The 17,040-nt window shown below is 34.7% G+C and overlaps 2 pseudogenes across 1 annotated transcript; one reads left to right on the top strand and one right to left on the bottom strand.

Moving 5' to 3' along the window:
• Positions 1 to 3,357: 3,357 nt before the first annotated feature.
• Positions 3,358 to 6,201, top strand: LOC147511827 (F-box protein At5g46170 pseudogene; annotated as a pseudogene).
• Positions 6,202 to 11,873: 5,672 nt separating this feature from the next.
• On the bottom strand, positions 11,874 to 14,462 carry LOC147511826 (zinc finger CCCH domain-containing protein 53-like; annotated as a pseudogene). The gene is made up of 5 exons (XR_015216056.1): positions 14,419 to 14,462; positions 13,597 to 13,772; positions 12,841 to 13,480; positions 12,602 to 12,746; positions 11,874 to 11,976 (listed from the first exon to the last, which is right to left on the bottom strand). The product of XR_015216056.1 is annotated as a zinc finger CCCH domain-containing protein 53-like (transcript).
• Positions 14,463 to 17,040: the final 2,578 nt, after the last annotated feature.

The following is a 17,040-nucleotide window of genomic DNA, read 5'->3' as shown; positions in this document are numbered from 1 at the left end:
ATCAAATAATTAGGGGTTTTAAAATAAAATAAAAAAAAAAAAAAAAAAAAAAACCACGGTTTGATAAGAACCGAGGTATAAGCAATTTATATAACCCACGGTTTGTAATGACTATACACCATGGTTTGATAAGAACCGAGGTATAATCAGTTTATATAACCTACGGTTTGTATCCAACCGTCGTATATATCATCACTATTTCCCACGGTTTGTAAATATAAGACCAAACTTTTCGGACTATTAACCACGGTTTGTAAATCCTAATACCACTGTTTTACTCAAAACCGTGGTATATAAGAGGTACTTTTCCCCATGGTTTTGTTAGAAGTATTTGTCACGGTGGTTGTTACCACGGTATGAAAATAGTGGCTAAAGGCTTTTTACCACTGTAAATAACAGTGGTATATGAGCTTTTCTGTAGTAGTGTCGGAACTCTATCGTCTCAAATCAAGATGTTGAGAAACCCTAAACACAACTTCCATGATCGCGAGGTAAAATCAAGCTATTTTATTATTAATATTATTTTGAAGTTGTTCTATTAGGAGTGTTGATTTTTATTTTTTAGGTTTGGTTCTGAACTTTTGATGGTGAAGATTAATTCCTCATATTCGTTATATATTTCCAGAAACGGAATTTGAGATCTCTGCAATCGAAGGGTTTCCAACACTAATTTTATCGTGTGCAATCTTAGAAATATGGTAAGTTATCTTTTCTTTCGTGAACATCGTGATTCAGCTATTATTAGAACTGCACCAGTTTTATTTTCTTTACACTGATTTTAATCAATGTTCATATTCTACTTTCTTAAAGCAATTTATCGTTTGTTAATTCGCCACACTCAACCACTGGAGTCTATCATTCGAAATCTCGATCTGCCACACGCTACCCCTTCCATTTGCCATCAATCTATACCAGTCAGGTATTGAAACTTTTGACCTGTTGGACAAAATTTTTGAGCTTTTTAGTATTTTGTTTTTCATTAGGTTTGGTGTTGTAACGACATTAGTATTGAAATGAAGATTGATTTTATCAAGTTGGGTGTTAGTTGTTAGCTTAACTGTTTCTTCTAATACTTTCTATTTCATTTTAACTTTGTGGGATGTGCACTATCTATGCTATTTTCTACGCACCTAGGATTTTTGGTGGTGATCACTGAGTTAGGTGGTAATGGAATGTTAAGATAGTCTGAGTCAGACGCCCTGTTTGGATCATTGAAAATTTGAAATGACAATGAGCCACCATTAATCATGCTGTAGAAATTGAGAAGATGATCCTAACAATATAACAAAACCCGAAGGGCATCCTAGATCGTTTTGATTGTGCCATTATTAATAGCCTATTAGAACATAGTACCTTGAATTAAATGTTGATAGTGTTGAGTGTAATAACTCAAATGCTCTATCCCAACTTCGTATTCTATTTACTACTAGGTATTAACACAATATATAAAGTTAAGAACACCGACCACTTATATGAATTTAGAGGCACAAAGAAGCAAGGGTAGTACAAATAAGTCAGTGGAGATTAGAAAAAAAATTGGGAAACTGCTAGGAAGGAAGCAAGAGGGGAAAGAGCTGAGTTATTGTGCATTCCAAACTTGAAAATTGTAAGAAAGCTTGCAGCATACTCGGAGTTCACTTTGTTTTTCTAACAATTGCATAAAACACCATTTGAAACCCATAATCACATTGTCAACTGACCAAATAGACATGAACTTCCTGCAACATCGATCTGCATTACCAAGTCAGGTGTTGTCTTGAGTAATCTTGAGCATCTTAACATTGTTTGCAAGTCTGCAACAATGCCAATAACATATAAGCTTACATTAATTAGAACCCACATGACCATATGCTACTGCATAAGTAAAAATGATTAGGTTGCAGGTTATTTGTAGATGAGGCCTCTCTCCAACTCAGCACAAATATTGCATAATTCCATCAATTTCAGATCGTGTTGGATTCAATGACCTTTTTTTTCCAGGGTATCCAACTGGTAGAAGCGCTTGATTGGGTAACCAGGATATCGTTCTTCGAATTGTAAGTGTTACATCTGATTACAAGTATTTGGTTTCTTCTCATTATGTTCAATTTATAAAGTTTTGTTCCATTGCGTGTATCCCCTTTTGAAAATCTAAAAGAAAGTAAGTCTTCTAACCTACCTATCTGGCATGATGCTATATTCATCAATTACAGCTTAGGATTTATCAAAAATAACAAATGTAAAAATGTGATTTATCAAAAATAACTATAATGGTTATATTATTGCTTTAACATATAGCTATATGGATATTATATATTTAAATTTTGGCTAAGTGTCTTGGACATGACACTACATCACCTATTTTCCTTACACTTAGACATGATCAAAGATAGACTGATTTGTTGAAACGTCCTATTTTCCAATGTAGTTTTACTATGAACAGCATAACAATATGATTTCGTTGTATATGTGTTAGACCAATTTGAGTGGATCGTACACATTTTATTTTTTCTAGGATGAGTCTGATGAGCACAAGCCATGAGTGCAAGCCAATGTTTGTGTCTGACTTTTAGTTCAAGTAACAAGTGTTCTTCAATAAACAAATATATTTGGGCCTATTAGTGGTTTGGATGCCATAAAAAGAACGCTGATAATGTTAACACTTTAATAAATAAATCACTTTCCTAGATTGTAATGAATTTATTCATACCCAACAAAATCCTTCACAAGCCACATAAAACAGAGACATACAGGGCAAGGCTGGACGACGATAGACTACCTGTACCAAAGATCTTGGTACAAAATCAACTGTACTACCTTACCTATGGATGTGATTTTTTCTGGAATTTTGGAAAGCAAAATCCCCTAATATGGGATTAGTCTCCAATGCTTGCCTTTGGTATTAGGTCACACCATTAGCCAAATACACTTATATTGTGATTGGGTGTTGTTGGTTAGGGTATAAATGATGTGCTTGAAACTGTTTTGCATTTAAATTTAACTATTTGGTTGGGCTGTTTTTGTTAGTTGATTATCTATTTTGGGAATGGTCAATTATAATTGGAGAGGAATTTCAGACTTAAGTTAGCTTGCTACTAATATTATTGTTCGTCATAGTAATGCACCTCCCAATTTAAGGAGGAATTTTGGGATCAAGCCTACTACATGTATATTGAATATTATGTACACTTAGGCAGTGAAGTAATGGTGTGGTAACCTTCTAATGTGGACATTAAATTCTCTAATGAATCTTCTCTTGCAGTCTTGCTAATCACACACACACACACACACACACACACACACACACACACACTTAGGCAGTGTATATCAAAGAGCTATCCAGAGATAGGAGCAATACTTGCTGCTACCCCTATAGGAATGCATCTAAATACAGATAGGATTCCTGTTGCTACGGTAAGTCCCTTCTTTTTTTGTTGGAACCAACTAGAGCAATTCAATCATAGTGGTTGGAGGTAAAATTTCCGTATCTGTTTGTTCAAGAGATCTTGGGAGTTTACCAGGTTGTGTTTGATTCAATTTACACACCAAGAAAAATGCAACTCTTAAAAGAAGTAGAGGCTGCTGGAGCCATTGTTGTGAGTGGAGTTGAAATGTTCCTCCGCCAGGAAATGGGACAGTTCAATCTTTTCACTGGACGAAAAGGTGAGCTTAGAATCTGCCTCCAGCTATTTTAAAAGCACATAAAGACTCTAGAGTTTAGATTGATACTTGATCATTAGCCAGTATTCCTAGCTCAAGTTAAGCAATATGTGCTGCACCAGGCCAAATAATTTCCATAATTTTCTGATATATGTTCCTATTCAATATTGCATTATGTGAACGAATATCTAACATAATCTTATATCTATGTTTGCAGCGCCAGAAGACTTTGTGTGGGAAATTATTCTTGCGAAGTTCTGATTTAATGAAAACAAGAAAAATGTTGTTTCATATATCTTAGTCATTGTAAAACTGTTTACTGGTCTGAAATCGGACCCTTAATTGAAATCGATTATTTTTATATAAAGCTTCATTGGTTACATTTCACGTATATTTGCAAATCATTCTTTCTACTTATATAGGAGCCACCGTTTGTGCCCTTCGTCCTCTATTTTGTTGTCTTTCTTTCCTAATATCTTTGACCCATCGCCTCCACAAAACCTTCGCCACTGTTTTTCCTTTTGATTTCTTTAAATGTTATATATTATATATATATATATATATATATATATATATATATATAAATATATATATATATATATATATAATTAAAACATAAGTGGTCTATTAGTTTTTCTTACCAATATTTGTTTTAATTAATTTTGAAACTAGCATGTAAAATCAACTAAAAAATTCTTGATTCCTACCAAGAAGTTTATAACTTGGGAATTGCTAGAATGTCATGAATTAAAATCACAAAACATACACAATTTGGAAAAAGAATCACAAATTAAAGTATGACGCTATTACTTATCACATGTTATTATATCATTTCAAGGTATTTTTTGAGGATCCCACAAAGTTAGAAATCGAAAACTGGATGCAAATGTTAAACTACAAAATATAATAATTAACAGGAAATCGGAAACTAGATACAAATGCATTGAACTACCCTAAAAAAATAATGGTTTAATGGGAAATTAGAAATCGGATGCAAATCCATCGCACTAACCTTAAAGAATAAATAGCTGGAAATCAAAAATTGGATGCAAATACATAATTAACGAGAAATCAGAAAATGGATGCAAATGTATTGAACTAATCTCAAAGAATAATTAACATAAAATCGGAAACTAGATACAATTACATTGAACTAGCATAAAAGAATAATTAACGTACAGAAAATCAAAAACTAGATGCAAATGTATTGAACTAACCTTAAAAAAAAAATTAACGGGTAATCGAAAACTGGATACAAATGCATTGAACTAACCTCAAAAAAGAATAATTAATGGGAAATCAAAAACTGGATGCAAATGTATTGAAATAACATCAAAGAAAAATAATTAACAAGCAGAAGTTGATAATTGGATGGAAATACATTGAACTAACCTTAAAGAATAATAACTAATCAGAAATCAGAAACCGGATACAAATGCATTGAACTAACCTTAAAGAATAATTAACTAAAAGTCGAAAACTAGATGCAAATACATTGAACTATCTAACATCAAAGAATAATTAACGGGAAATCGAAAACTGGATTTGCAAATGCATTGAACCAACCTAAAAAAATAATTAATAAGAAATAAGAAATTGGATTTGCAAATGCATTGAACCAAACTTAAATAATACTTAAAGGGAAATAAAAAAATGTATGCACATGAATTGAACTAACCTAAAAAAATAATTAACATGAAATTTGAAACTAGACTGCCACTATTGCATTGTTGTTGTCTTTAGATCCCATTATCGCCCTAGAATCCCCTTTAAGTTGATTATTTGAAAGAAGTCACCCCCTTTAGTCCATTCAAAGGATTAATAAGTCTTAGAACTTTCATAGCTTCTCTTTCTTCAACCTCAACTTCAGTTAGAGGGGTGTTCTCGAGTTTTGTTAGATTCTTTTACAGTGGGATTGTTAAGCCACTACAATCTATTGGACAGTTTCTTGGTTTGTCGAAAAGATCAAGTGGTGGGTCTATAAATTCGACTACTGCTTCCACGTCAGATGATGAGATTGGATCATCATCAAGTGGTGTGATTCATCATTCACTCACACAGGTGTTGAAGAATTTTAACGAGATTCGTAGTCTTTGAATTGAGCTGCCCAGTGGGGAATTGGGGATAGGGGATGTTGTTTTATTGAAATGGCGAGCGGATTTTGGTTCATCGCTTGATAACTGTTTCATTTTAGGCGCATTGTCATTTATTCCTAAGGAGAATAATGTTATTGGGGTTGTTGGTAATAGTCCAGATGATAATGGGAGTATTCCTGAATCGTTTTATACAAATTGGGGTTTGAAATTGCGAGTGGTTTGGACTATTAGCTCTTTGATTGCTGCTTCGGCTAGGCATTATTTGCTACAAACTATAATTGCTTAGCATCAGAAGCTTAACAGTTTGGTTTTAATTGATACGGACGGGCAAGGGATGATTTGTATGAATAAAGATCAGCTGGAGGAATTGAGGGTGAAGCCGTTATCGCCATCTACTGCATTTGAGGAGCCTTCTGGTACTGCGGTGAAAAGACGGACCTATTGTCTTGAGATGAATTCATTATGAGAGGCATTCTAGCCAAGGTAAATTCTATTGTTTCCTAATTATGTTAAAAAAATATTACTGGACGGTTTGTAGTTATGTGGTATGAACTGTAGTGTAATCTTAGATGCCAGTACATATATCAGTAACAAAGATACAAATGTAGATATCTCATGAATTTGATTGTTGAAATAGTATAATATATAAGAATTACAATATAAAGTATATACTGTATAGGAGCATATTTTGCAATGGAGTATCCAAAAAAGAATTACAATCACATTTCATGTAATGGTAGATGAGGTCCCCATTTGGTGTTGTTGTAATTTTGTAGTTTTTTTTTCCTTTGAATGGTAGCTCACTCCAAAAAAATAAAACCTGTGATCCGTATAATAGGTTAAGTTATGGGCACTCATAACTTACTTTTCTTTTAATATTAACTACTTAAAAAAATGGTTTAGTTATAGGTGTTGTGGTTTACTCAACTAACCCATATAACAGTATATGTGGTAGTTAGGGTGTGATCTCTATTTGACTCTCATCTAGATTTGAAATTGACATCGATTTGTCTTTCGTTACTGCTGATGCATAAGCCAAAAAAGATATACGCATTACACTTACTAGATCAAGGTTTCAAAGCTTGGTTAACAATCTCTTTAAAAAAAAATTAGAAAAACATAAACCCTTCAAACAAAGTATGCAATGAATCGTTAGCTATCAATATACATATATTATTTATTCAAGTAGACTTTAGGCTTTTGAGTCTATAGTTATTTATGTAGTAAGTCCGGCCATAGGCCGGGCCAAATGACTAGTTTATATAACACCAGAATAAATGAAACTAACAGAGTGAGATATAACAAAAAAAGAAATCACTACAAATTAGGAAAAATTCCGTGCGTGCTTATCTCCACAATTGCAGTGCCCAATTGTTAAGTAACTGTAAGCTTTATGAAATTTGCTCAAGTAACCTTTCGATTTCTGATGAGATCATTTCTTTTTCAATATCAATTGATCCAGTTAGCCATTTTTATCTTAGATTCATTTTTAAGCATTATAATGTAAGTGGCAAGTCATATTTATCCAAAATACTATCAGAAATTCATGAACAAAAGTTACATCAGAACAATATAGCTACTTAATAATTCAAGAACACAAGAGTTAGAGTGAAAACACTATATATGTTTACAAGTTCACTGAATTTAAGTAAGTACGTGTAGGTTTTCTCATTTAAATGCAAATCAAGTCTTTCTACTTAAATGAAAGATAAAGCAAACACCAAGTTACTTATTTTTTGGAGTAATAATAAAATGGTTTTTTTTCGTTGAAATATATGAGAGTAAGACCGTAGGAGAAGAGGGCGAGATTGTGGACATTTTGTTTTCCAGATTTCACGCATAGAATACTTCCTATTTTTTGCGATTTGTTTTGATTTTCTTTTTTGAGCAATAGTTAACACCGTAAGTTGGGGGGGTTACATATGTGGACACATGTCCAAATTATTTTGTAAGGTGTAAAAATCAGTCTTTTCCACCCGGGTGGAGAAGATCCGGCCTCATATCTTTCTTGTAAGATTTTCTACATCCGAAAACAAGTGTTGTCCTGTGAGGGTGTTATATATCTCTTATAATACTTCGGTTTTAATTGATCTTTTCCTATCATTAATTTTTTTTTATTCTTTTTCCCAGCTATATATACTTGTTTGCTTTAGATGCTCTAATGCTCAAGTTATAGGTAGTTTCGTTTGCCTGACTCGGAGACTCTTTATTCTTTTAAGTCAAGAAAGTAGGAGCCACACTTGGACATTAACTCGGTGAACTTACTGCATCTTGGGATGTTTTCAGGACAAAATGTACCAAAGTTGGTAATGTATAGTTGTGTGCTCTAAATCCCATGACAAACCATCCGAGTTGATTTTTTATGTTTTGCTAGAGCAGGGAAGGGGTTTAAGCTGACCACAAACAAGATCTTCTTAATAAAAATTATCACGAGTACAAAGTGCCATTAGCATCTCTCTTTTGCAAACTATTTCTGCCACATAAAATCTCAGACTACATTGTTGGTGATGAGAACATCTATTTCTGGTGTGACTCTTGGAATCCTTAGAGAAATTTTCAGCACTTTGTGAGGGCAGATAGCCAGGATGAGAGACTCCATAAAGCTTAATGGCTTTACATATTGTTAACAAGGAATGACTCACCCAGATAATAGATAATATTGCGTATTGAAATAACTCAAATTAGGAACCGTTGCTCCTATCTAGAATCCAAACAGCACTACCACGTTTTTTCCAAGAGTAATCTCTACTCTATATTGATAGCTGGGTTATCAGTAACCACACTTCTCAACCAAATAGGCTATTTCTAATCTCTCATATTTTACAATTTAGAAACACCTCCCTCAATTATTCTAATCAGCTCCCTCTTTTTTAAGTAATTTACAAAAAACTCCCTCATCTCACCAAAATTAGAATTAGCTTTCATATTATTTAAAATAATTTAGAAAACCTCATTCACGTCACTAAAATTATAATCAACCCCTCCTAATGTTTTTATATTATTTTTTAAAGATATTATATGTTTTTTAAAAGATGTTTTTAAAAACTCGATCGTAGAGCATGGTTTGCATACTTGTAGCTAACAGATAATCAATGTTCGATCAACTGAGTTGATCAAGTGTCAATAGGTATACCCATAGCCCAAGCCCAACCCAAGACTTTGTGTTTTTACCCCGAGCCCAACCAAAAGTTTTGGTTTGCTTACTGAGAGTTTTGGTCTAGGTTCATGTAGAAACCTAGTGAGATTCAAGCTTAATGTAACTTTGGAGATGTCTACACAAGACACTCAACTCATACAAATGTAATTTTTTCTTTGATATTAATACAATTACCCATTTAGCGAAAAAAGAGAGTATTTGTCTATTTGAATCCAAGTGTAAGACCGATGTGTAATTTTCAAGTGTTCTAAAGCACGGACGCACCTACCAAAGGGTTGTGTCCGCATCAAACACGGACGCGACGTGGACGTGCGTCTGACGCGGTCAACTAAACTGGACACGGGTCAAGATGCAGTCAAGACGTGGTCAACATGGTCAAAATGCGGATTTTGATTAAAAAATATAGAAAATAAATCAAAGCAATGTTAAAAAACTCATTTTAATTTTTCCGGTTTTTGTTTTGTTAAGACTTCTGACATGTTTTAAAAGTTTGGTTAGGAGATATTAAACTATTTATCTTGAATAGTTTTGAATTTGTGAATGTTGATAATTTAGTTTTAAATTTTCAAATTATATAAAATACTATTATAAATATTAATTAATTTCCGCGTCTTTGCCCTACTTTTTTTAGATATAACTGGTCGCTGCGTCTGCGTACAGGCGTCGGTGCAATATACTTTGGGGATTGCTATATACAGATCCCGAATCTCTCAAGGCAGACCCCATTTTAAAAAATTAAATTACCGGACATGTCCCCAAATAATCTATTAGGGCGAACCCCACTTAGAAGTGAAAACACCCAAATTTCAACTTTTGTCTTTTTACTCTCAAGAAACCTTCCTTAAACTCACATTTATTTTTTTTCCCACTCCTTTCATTTTCCAATCCAAATAAACTTAATCCACACATATCTTCTTTCTCTACACATATTCATCTTCTTTTTCAAATTCTTTTATTCTATTTCTATTTACAACCCTAAAACGTTTTTTTTTTTTTATTTTATTTATGACATTGAGTGAAATGGAATGGGCATATGATGTTTTTAATGTGGAAAATGAACTATTTGATGAAGAGAAGTTTCAATAATCAAGTGACCAAGACGGCGACCAAGACGAGATAACTCCATACACAACTATTGTTAATTTATAATGATTCCAATATCAATTATTATGAGATTATTATGAGGACGACTTGTACAAAATGTGATTACAAAGTATTTATGCAAACTCAATCTATGAGGACGACCTCTTCCGTTTATGGCTGATTTTAATAGTGAGGAGTGTTGGGAAATGTGCTGAATAGCCTTACGTTCGAGACGTCCCATGCCAACTAACTTCCTAAGACTCTGGTGCCCCATCTGGAGCGACCTATGAAGCATTAGATAGTCTAATTTGGCCGTCACTTAGTTACTTTGATAGACATTTTTATTGTGACAAATTTTTAGCTAACATCATAATTCATTGTAAATGTTATAGGATCCTCTATACAATCATGATGAGGTACCAATTGATCCACTTTGGACGTTACAAAATTTAAATGCATCTTCGGAGGGGTACTTCATAGATTAAACCGAACATTTTAACACCAACATGGTATGTATGGACAAATATACACTTTGAAACTTACTTCTTTGATTTAATATCTTCTTACCCATGAATTAATGAATACTTAAATTGATTTATAGGTATTTGATAGTCGTCATGATTTGATTGATTGGACACAACATAAAGGAAAATGAAGTGGGAGCTATTATATATCGTCACTGGGAAATCTCAAAATACAATTGGTGGGAAGGCTCCTAGACTTATTTTGATATGTGAGCGTGGTGGTGAATTTTGATCTCATAAAAAGGTAGAAAGCAAATAAGAAGGCAATGAGAAAGATCGGAACAAAAAAGATGAATTGTCCTTTTAAGCTAACTTTGTCTGCATTGGATGGTGGACTGGACCATCTTACAAATAGAGGAGATTGTGTTGGTCCTGCATTAAGAACGGTTTATTGGAACCAACTTTAAAAAAAAAGACGTCAAGATTAGGTTAACTTTGTCTGCATTTGATGGTTGGACTGGACCGTCTTATAAAGAGAGGATATTGTGTTAGTCTTGCATTAAGAACGGTTTATTGTAACCAACTTTAAAAGAAAAGACGTTCATATTAGGCTAACTTTGTCTGCATTGGATGGTTGGATTGGACCGTCTTATAAATAGAGGAACAATTTATTGATTGGAACCAACTTTAAAAGAAAATATGTTCATATTAGGCTAACTTTGTTAGTATTAACTACAACAAATAGGGTTTTCAGCGATGAAAAATATTGTAGCCAAAACTAAAAAATAAGTCGCTAAAAAGGTTCAACGACGCTTTTTGCATCGTCCCACCATCGTCGCTAAAGCTATAGTCGGCAATTCTTTTGGGTGACGATTTCGGCTATCGCCAAAGAGTTACCAATCAGCGACGTTTTCAATCGTGGCCAAAGCTATAAAATCGTCTCCAAATTTGGTTCTCATTATCAATTTCAAAACGTCGCAAATGGTACACCTACTACGACATTCATTTAAACGTCACCAATAATAACACTTTGGCAACGCTTTAATCGTCACTAAAGATCCAAAATTTTCAAAAATTTAGTTTGTTTTGCCGACATTTTACAGCATCGCTAAAACTTCTTATTGGCCACATTTTTAATTTCGTAGCCAAAAGCATCATTAGTGGTCAAATTTTTTGATTTTATAATTGCACTATATTTGGTAACGATGGAAGCATCAGTGAAAATTTTGCTATTTGTTATCCTTTGCATAATCAAAATATTATATTTTTTTTTCTTCATAGTTTCAACTAACATACACCAATTAAACTTAAAAAGAAAATATATAACAAAAGAAGGGCACAAGAATATAAAATATATGATCAACAAATTTCCATTAAGTAAGATTGTATGAGTGAGTTAATTAAGTATTACAATCTAAAACCGAAACAGAGTTACATGGTTCTCTTTGGAATTTTGTCTTCACAAAAATATCATAAATTACGCCTAGCTTCGCAAACTCTTGCAACGCCAAACAACTTTTATTGTGTATAAATTAATCTGCAAACAATGATACTACATATTAAATCACTAAAAAGTAAAGAAAAAAAACTGAATGGAAAAGGAAAATGATGACATTATTACTGTACAAAGTCAAAAAGTTGTCAAAGTTATCAACTAAAATCATGTCAGAAACTTCCGTCTCAAACATGTTGAATGCATTTAAAGAAAATTCATCCTTTCAATCCACTCCTACTTACAAAGTTCAAATAGATATAAGAGCTAATAATAATTATTGGAGCTTCAAGGAAGTATCCATCGTTTTTGGTAATTGCCTGTGGATACCATACAAAATATTGCATGCTCACTATTTGTTTTCATACTACCCGAACCCATAAGTTGTCTTGGATGCAATGCACGAAAACGTATATGAATAATTTATCATAATCTACCCTTCAAAACTCACTTATCAAAAATCATAGAGCTTTGCTCTAAAAATCCAACAGTCTTTAAATAGAACCAAAACAAGAAATAGATCATAAAAATTTGTGGCACCAAGGATTTAAAAATGGAACAACTTTCCAATCCTTATGAACTAAAACAAGAAAAGATCGTGAAGTTTTGCCAAAGCAAGGATTGAAAAACGAAACTCTTCAATCCTTGTTGTTTACTTTTACATTATTACCTGACATGGGTGTTATTGTCGCCATGCTTGGAGTTCTCCTCTGTATCGTTGTCCCCACGATCTAACTGATTGGCTTGAGGCTTTGAGACGTTATCAGTAATAGTGGATAAGGATAAGGAAGTCGCACAGCTTACTGCACAATTATCTGCAAGTAAACAAGATGGCATCAGAAAAAGAAAATGTAACATGTGCTCCTACCTTCAGGAGTTTGTAGAACCTTAATTGTTGTTCATGCTTACCTAATTGCGTCATAGGACTACTCTGACTAGGTGAAAATGTCAGAATCATGAAATTCTGATTGACATAGGTGTGGGAGTGAAATGGGGAGGGAACGGAACTAGTTCAAGTAGAAAGATTGCGACGATGGTGCTTATTACCATCAAAAAGGTGCAGGCCCATTAGTTTCCTACTATGAAGCTCCATTGCTTGCTGCAATTTAGCCTGCTCCAACTTTCTTCTCATAAGCAGTTTGTTGGTATTGTACAACATCCTGGGACTGCTTTCCATTTGCATACTGAGCTGAAGGTCAAAGGGGTCCCGGTGATCATGGTCAGTAATACCAGATGGTGAGTAATCTCCCAACTCCATCATTGGTTGTTGTTGCTTCCTGTTTATTGGGAAGAGGTACGGTGGTAAATGTATTTGACGCATAAAACAAAGATCGAAACTATGAAATTGGAATGTGGAGTGCATGTACCTATCTGGGACTTTCCCTTTCTCTTTGTAGTGCTTAACAAGCACACGAGCATCGCAAACAAAGTGTGGGTTGCCTTTGGCGAGGATGAGCTTCACAGTCTTAAAATAGATGAATGTAACAAACCCAAACATTCTTTTCTGCTAGTATGGTATCCTCACATCCTGCACAGGTCCATGAATACTTGGAAAAGAAATAAGAAGTACACTTCAATCCCCAAGTCTTTAAATTGCAGAAATAATAGCAAAAAACAGGAAAAGAATCCTCACTCAGGTAGAGATGAGGAGTAAGGAGAAACCCTGAAGTAATTGGAGACGTCTTCTCTGAAAGTTCTGTCAGCTTGGGAAAGTCAAGTATATCTGCCTGGATGCAGAGTTAGCCATTCCTTCGGGGATGCTTAAAAAGTCACTTCTCTCAATTCGAGACCAACCATAATGGTGCAAATCGTCCCCATCCAACATTAACCCAGCCGCTACCCTGAAAAAACCAATACCTCAATCAAAACAAATCAACGAAACAAAATGAACCAATCCTTAAAATAGAGCTCTATGCTAGTGATAAACGCGTATTTATTCGAACGTTTATTGGTTTTAGTTACTTATTTTCTTAAGTCCGAGGTCCACAGTCCAAAGTCCGAAATCCAAAGACCCAAGTCCAAAATCCAAAGTCCAACGTCCGTATAGTCGTACGTTTTAGTCAAGTTACCTTACTCACGTGGGATTGGTAGGATAGGTCGAATAAGGGATCGTCCAAACCTTAGGGCGCGGATAGGTTCACAACTGGAATTACAACTTTTGGTGAGTAGGATTTTTAGGTTTTTTAATTGGTTTAATAAATTTTACGGTAATGCAATTAATGTAAATTACTACGGTGATTTTTATGTAGGTAAACAAAGGTGGAGAAACAGGGAGAGAGTTAATCATGCTCATGCAAGAATCATTTTTTAACAGTTTTTATTACCAAATCACTACATCTCTAGTTCGTCTAGTTTCAGAGACGTCGTCGAGTATTGATCCCTAGTGCATGCCCACATCTCTAGGTCGCATTTCACTAGCATAAGGAGTTTCAATAATACCTCATCATCTCGGTATATTATTTCAGCTCGGCCTCGATTTCACATCACCGGACGAATTGGAGAGTCAGTCCAGACACATGCAGAGTCGCCATTTTTTGTCGCTACGACTGATCCCCTAGAGCATCAGCCAAATCCAACTTTGTACGATCTCGGCCATTTTGGGACCGGATGTCAATTCTATGCCTAATTCCTAAGTAGTGATTCTAGATTATTAACGAAGTCAATCCGATTTTCACACGAAGCAAAGATAACCCTCCCCGGTGGGGATAGCTCATAGTCATAGAAGGAATAATAAAACTTGTTGTATACATTAAGTAAATAAATGCAGGACAGAAATTAAACTAGAAAAGAAATGACTGTTATTAAGGGTAAAATAACTTACAGTATTTAAGCTGCTGAAATGGAAATGGCAGAATGTAAGTACTGAAGAAGAAAATCTGACTAAGCGGAAGCTAAAGCATTAATATGCTGAAGGGGTAATAATGAAGGCGACCCCCTCATATATATAGGCTGATACAGGAGTGCTATCCGTGAATGTTTTAGATTTTGGTTTTATGCTAATTGGATGGTTCGAAACAAAACTTTGTTTTAACTATTTTAATTTTTGTCTTTTTGCTGATTTAAAGTTTTGTTTTTAGCTCATGTCAATTCAAACCACCTGGTTTGAATTGGTACGTGTCTTCTCTCTTGCCAGGTGGTATCAAATTGAAACCATCATTTGCCACCTGCCTATGCGGACTCATCATGCCTTCTAGGCCCGCAGAGTGGATCCACCTAAAGTGTCCAGTGGCTGCGCCGATTTTGGCGTTTTTACGACTTTTTGTCCTTGCGCTGAGTTCGTCGCCCGGGTCGCTATGGCAGCTTCACTAGCCAACGTCGGCATCTAGATTTATCCGATTTGAGCTTCGGAAGTTTGTCTTTCTTTATATGTGGATCCGCCTGCGACCGGTTTTGTTCTTTTGGAAACTTCGCTCTAGTCGCTTTGTTGGCCTTCACGGGGGTTGAGTGGGAAACTCCAAATATTCCCGTATTCTCTGTATTTGGCGGCTTCACTAGCCAACGTCGGCATCTAGATTTATCCGATTTGAGCTTCGGAAGTTTGTTTGCTTCTTTATATGTGGACCCACTCGCGACCGGTTTTGTTCTTTTGGAAACTTCGCTCTAGTCGGGCTTTTGTTGGGCTACACGGGGTTGAGTGGGAAACTTCAAACATTCCCGTATTTCTGTACTTGGCAGCTTCACTAGCCAACGTCGGCATCTAGATTTATCCGATTTGAGCTTCGAAAGTTTGCTGCTTCTTTATATGTGGACCCGCTCTGCACTTGTTTTGTTCTTTTGGAAACTTCGGCTCTAGTCAGGCTTTGTTGGGCTTCACGGGGGTTGAGTGGGAAACTTCAAATATTCCCATATTCCTGTACTTCGATGCATGTTTTATCACTATATTTATTTTAATTGTGGAATCCTGCAAAAGTACGAAAATATAATTATTACATGATTATTAAACACATAATCGACCAAAATGCTATGTCTCTCGGGGTTTAATATTACAGTTTTGGGTGCTTATCACACCACCCCCAAACAGCACTTTGCTTGTCCTCAAGCAAAGAAGAGACATTAAAACGATAAGTGATAAAAAATGTATTGTCCTAAGCTAAATCTCATTTCGCAGAGTGCGGTTGCATTGACCGTATGTAACAAGGCCTTGAACCACTAGGAATTCCCTAGTGGACGAGTTATAGCCTCGTGAGAGTTTTCCAGAGAAGATACTCACAAACTTCATTTATACTACAACGACTTCGAAGAACAAAGGCTTGTTTCCTTAATTAATCTCAGGTATCTAGACATCTCACTAGCAGGGGAAACAAGGATTTTATTCTTTCGAAATTCAAGTTAATATACATACAATAATTGAAACATCTACGTATGAGCATGCATGTAGTAATCTAATAATGAAATGTACGAGCAGGGCCGTTTCTGGATCCTTTGGATAGCGTCCTTAATTAGGTTCTCACAAGTATGTGTCGAAACACAATTTCTCTCTTATTTTTCCACTCAAGCTTTGCTATCTCCAGTGTGCATTGGGCATACATTTCCTCACATACTCAATGACAATTAGAGGAGCCGAGGTCGAGAAGTCACAACTACTACTTATTATCACACTATCCTATTCCTAATTGAGCTAGAGGTCTTTATTAGGTGTTATGGGGCTTAGGTGGTAGTGTAGAAGAAAATGGAATGGAAAGTTAAAAAATGATAAGTATGAGAGAATAAGGTCTTCGAGATATTTATACTAGAGGATCCTTATTTTCTTTCCTACTTCTAACATGGGTTTCCATACTTGGAATTTTCAAGCTTTTGTATTCACTTTTGATTTGATTTTTTTTTTTTCTAACCTTGACATTTCTTTTGATTTTTGGAAATATATTTCTATTTTTTTTTTTTTTTCTTTCTTTTCAAAACAGTAACTGATTTTGATTTGTGACAAGGTTTTTCTCTTCATTTTTCTGCACTTCATCCTATTTCTCATACTCATAATCTAGGTAGGCTTATTTATTTGTGGTTATTAGATGGGTAATGATTTGTTTTTTGGTGAAGTAGAAAGGATTAATGAAAGGTTCATTAAGGGCTTACTAGCTGTAAATTTTTTTACAGGTGCAAATTTTTGGCTAT

This window comes from Coptis chinensis, chromosome 3, assembly GCF_015680905.1.
Source record: "Coptis chinensis isolate HL-2020 chromosome 3, ASM1568090v1, whole genome shotgun sequence".
NCBI lineage: Eukaryota > Viridiplantae > Streptophyta > Magnoliopsida > Ranunculales > Ranunculaceae > Coptis > Coptis chinensis.
Note: the sequence above shows the minus strand (reverse complement) of the source record. Positions and strands in the feature narration are given on the sequence as shown.